General features: G+C 38.5%; 1 long non-coding RNA gene across 1 annotated transcript; it reads left to right on the plus strand.

Moving 5' to 3' along the window:
- Positions 1-1,309: 1,309 nt before the first annotated feature.
- On the plus strand, positions 1,310-2,834 carry LOC109470069. Its single transcript, XR_002140232.1, has 3 exons — positions 1,310-1,335; positions 2,094-2,140; positions 2,324-2,834. It is a non-coding gene; the product is annotated as an uncharacterized LOC109470069 (long non-coding RNA).
- Positions 2,835-4,707: the final 1,873 nt, after the last annotated feature.

A 4,707-nucleotide genomic window follows, 5' to 3' on the forward strand; every position in this document is an offset into this window, starting at 1 on the left:
AACTCCGTTTCTACCATTTATAAAAAAATTATATCTGATTTTCTTTTGGGGTCCGCGCGGACCCCAGCCGGCTTTCGATCATAATGGATACACTGGCGTTCTTATACATAACCTTATTTCCGTTTTTATATGTTTTTATGCACTATCGTATGTCTACCAAGTTTTCAGAGAATGGTGTAGTAATAGAATTAAATTTTAATAACTTTGGTGTAATTATGACGTCATATGACGTCAGAGCTAATAATATAGTCCGCCATATTGGATTTTGACCAATGACGTCATCAAATTAGCATATTCTATGCATATTAAATGATTTAACTTATATTTAATTATGTAAGATGTTATTAATGTTGGAAAAAGTGTAATTTAATATAAAACTCAGAAAATTTTTATGTTTAAGCCAAAATTACTTTTATTTTAAAAAAAACTGCCTGCTAGAAACCCGTTGCCATGGCAACACAGAAAAACATCAACTTACTAGTATTAAACTAATATGAACTTTTTACCAGAGACATTTTAGGAAAGGTCTCCAAATTTGATGCTTCTAGCGCAAGCCGTTTAGCCGCTATCTGAGATCAAAGTTGGGCCTCAAAAGCCCCTTCAGTCTGAAATGGGTTTAAAAACCGGGTATTTCTTCTTGTCTTGTTTCCTTCACCAAAAAATAGAAACAGTTCAAAGTGTATGATTTTTGTATGTAATGTGGACACAGAGGTTCCCACATCAGTTTGCAAAACAATTGAGCTGGTAGCATGTTGATAATTTCTAAAAATTAGCAAAAAACTGCCCTGGGGTCCGCGCGGACCCCAGGTGTACAGATTAATCAATCCGCGAAGGTGTACTGTTGAGGGTCAAATACAGTGCAGGTCGTTTTGGCTGGTTGGTGACTGGCTTTGGCTACTCAATGGGCAGGGGCGCCACTCCCTGACCGCCACACTGCTGGATGGCGACGAGTACCCGTAGCTTTGATTTGAGTTAATAAACGGTAGAAGTGTGGAGGGCAGCCTTGAATGCTTCAAGGTTTTTGGCCTGGACAGTGCATTCTGTGCATTCAGCTCTATGAGCTGTGTAGTTATGGCTGAATGACCATCTATATGTAACGTAACTCGCTCGGAAACACTGTTGTACATGTGCGTTAACGTTGTAGACTGACTTCTGACTTTTCTTCCCCTGTACTAGTAGAGGTGAGGATGGAGAAGCGAGTGTATACGTATGAACAATGCAAACAAAATTGTGAAGGCAAGGGAGAGCAGCAGTTTAAAGACGAATGCAAACTATCGTGTGATTACGAACATGGAAAGTTGGGAAAATGAGAGCAGCTGGAGACTGAGAAAGAAGGTACGTTTAAGCTGTGTTGCCTCACTAAACCTCCAGTTATACCTTTGAAGTGACGATCTTGGACCTATTTGATTTATTGAAATTGCGCTCCCACATATTTCTGTACGTTTACGTCTTAGACTGTATTTTGACACTTGTTATTAATACATAAATTACCCATTAATGTCCGTTTTGTTTTGACCCCAATTTTCCCTTGTTGTGGCCGAGATGGGGATGGTAAAACGAGGGGAAACATTTGAAGATTGCGTTAAAGATTGTAAAAACAAAGACAAATTAAAAAAAAGGAGGTACCTGAAATTAATTGTAATTACAAGTATGGGAAGATTGGCAGAGGAGAGAAGCTGTGGCACCCCACTAAACCTCTAAATATAACTTGGAAATGACGATTTTGGATTTGATTTTTGCAGCAGTACAATACACGTGGGATACAAGCACATAAAAACATATATAACTAAGATTATAAACACTGGTTAAGGATGATAGGTAATCTAAAAACAACACACTAAGGTACATCTACACTGCTAGTATCATGGTATCAGTCCTTCTCAATAGCTACTTTCAGTCAATGCGAGTTCTACCTTCTAGGATATTACTCCTTCTAGGGCTGCATCTCCGGTTTCTTTAACGTTATGTTTCTGTTCGTTTTCTTGTGTTAAACTGAATTTCAGCCTCGTTATTATTAATTGCTGTCGTTTTATATATGTGTTGTTGATCTCTTTTTTTCTAACATCTCCTGTCTTCTATAATTGTTTTAAAAGAACTGCAGGAGGGGGCGTTCTTCGCCTGATACAAGTCACGGCAAATGGTACGTCTGAGTTGGTTCATTCCCACCTTTAACTAAGGCCTGACGTTATTTGATGTTCAAAAGGTCAGACGTATTTGTTTTAGAATGATTTTTACCCCAGCCCCTTGATTGTTTTATTTTCCGTCTTGGGTTGATCTCAGTGTTTCTAGCGTCTTTTTTTTTAACTTCTCTTTTTTTTTACAGAACTTCAGAAAACTAAGGACCAGGCGTCTGAAGCAGAATACTTTTAATTGTTTTATTAGTTAAAAAAAACATGGGTGATTAAGTTGTTTGATTCATAAATACAAAGGAATGTACCTGCCTGCGTTGAAAAAGCTTTGTTAACTTGCTTAGGGTGTTTTAACATTAAAATATTTAGATCGTTTTGCTGCTGATATTTACATCTTATAGGTTTATTAATCGCTACGGCAATTTTGAACAACGTAGAATGGTGATTTGGGTTTGATATCATTATTATAATCATTTTTATAATCATTATTTCTTTTATATACCTTGAATATCACAGAATCTTTGAACCGCTGATACATGGAACCTTATTTCAAGATAATGTTAGCAGGAAAAGTTTTGTGCTGATAGTCATTTACATTTCTAACCATTTCCAGACATGTACGGTGTACATTATATACATCTTTAAAAGTATTGTAACTGTGGTTGTTTGAGTATGAAGAACAATAAAACTGGTGACTGGTTTAAATTTATGCTTCTGTGTTTTTATTTTGAGTGTTGCTGTTAGCTGAAGCTTAGGGAACTGGGGGGGGGGGCAAAACCCATCTTCTTATTATTCATATTGCTCATTGGGATATACATTCTAACATATACTATCTGATATAAAATGTCTATACTCTATAGTATTAAAGGGCCAAGTACGACAATAACAAAGATTTGTACCCAGGGACACGGGGAAAGTTTTTGAAAACTTTGCTTTATCCCGAAGCCGGTTTTTTCCAACCTTTATAAACAGTGCAAACATTGAATTGTGTGAGGGTATTAGGCATTTTAGGATAGATAACATCTTTAGATTGTGTAAGGCCACACCAAGTAAATTTTATGGACGTCCGCGCGCGCATGGATTTTGGCCTGTTCCTAGGAAAACAAGTGCTTCTGCAAAAGCTGACCATTTTCGCCGCTTACAGGCTTACAGTTTTTACGAACTGGTGGATGGTTGAGGAGTATATGGTGGTGGAACGTACCGTAGTGCAATGCATTCTAGCATTTTCCCCATCCTAGCATTTCAATTTACCTAAGTTATATAAATGGTTCTAGTTCTCATCAACATTGTATATAATGAGAGAACATGCACTTCTATATTTCAACTCTTTAAGTTTAAAACATTACAAAAATCAAGTACATAACAGTTTATAACCTGGTTTCTCTCTTTTAAGAGTCTTTTTAACAGAATAAAAAAATGAGACACAAAAGTACATTTTAACTTAAATTATAAGTAACGTTAATATATATATATATATAATTTTATTCAAAATCTCTTCTATGGCTTTGTCCCCAACATCTAAGTTTACAAACCTCGTGACATTCAACCAGGGCTTTAGCCAGCGCCGTTTTACCGTCAATTGACGGTATTTTTTCCCGTCGGACGGTAAAAATTTAAGTCCTTACCGTCAACATTGACGGTCAAAAATCGTGGGTGAAGACATTAAACTTAGCAAAAAATGTAGCGAATTGGAATTGAGCCACGGCGCGGGGTCTTTTCCAAAGCGCGTCGCGTCTTTTTCAAAAACGCCGCGGGGCCCACACATTTCGTATTTAAATACGGCGGGGAAACCTGACTTCAAGGAACGTGCCGACGTCTGTTAACTCGGTTCTTTTCTTCAATGTTGCTGTCTGTTTAAACAACATGTGCTAACGGCCACATAAGAACAATGGCTCGACTCAGACTCACGCTGGTAACTGTACATGACAATAAGATAAATAAACAACATGTGACAACGAACAAAGAAATATCAAACGTTTTGAAAATATACTGTACTTGAATTTTCATACCATCGCAAGAAAACGGAGATCGATCTACGCAAAGTGGCTTTATCATTTATATAAACTTCGTTAAACCACCTTCGAAGACTTGAGCGGCAGCACAAAGATAAATTTTCTGGAGCCGATCGCTGAAGCAAGTTTTTGCCGGCGTACGTAACTCCCTCCGCGGCAAAATCCCATATGCCGTAGCGAAATCGCGTCTCAGCACTTCCCCAAATCAACTCCATGGCCGCTAAAGTCTGCAAATGAGGTTAAACTTCCTCATTTCGGTTGAGAAGCGAAGCTACTAGTATAAAATCATGTGCATGGCGGCCATTTTGTTTGCTACCCGAAGTCTTCCGAATGATCTAAATAAGGAAATCGTCGGAAATCTGAGCCACATCCCTCGCTGTCGGCATGCGCGCGGGGCTGGCTCGGTGGAAATCGGAGGCTGTGGCGTCAGGACTAGGTTTATTTGCATGGCTCGAGAAGCCGCCGCGGCTTGAATCGCAGCGGGATTTGGGCGCCGGGCGGGTCAAACAAAGGGAATATAAAGTGGTGAGGTCCATAGTTTTTTTTTTTCATTCTTCAAATTGCAG

Source organism: Branchiostoma belcheri, unplaced genomic scaffold, assembly GCF_001625305.1.
Source record: "Branchiostoma belcheri isolate BF01 breed outbred unplaced genomic scaffold, Haploidv18h27 scaffold219, whole genome shotgun sequence".
In the NCBI taxonomy this organism is placed as follows: domain Eukaryota; kingdom Metazoa; phylum Chordata; class Leptocardii; order Amphioxiformes; family Branchiostomatidae; genus Branchiostoma; species Branchiostoma belcheri.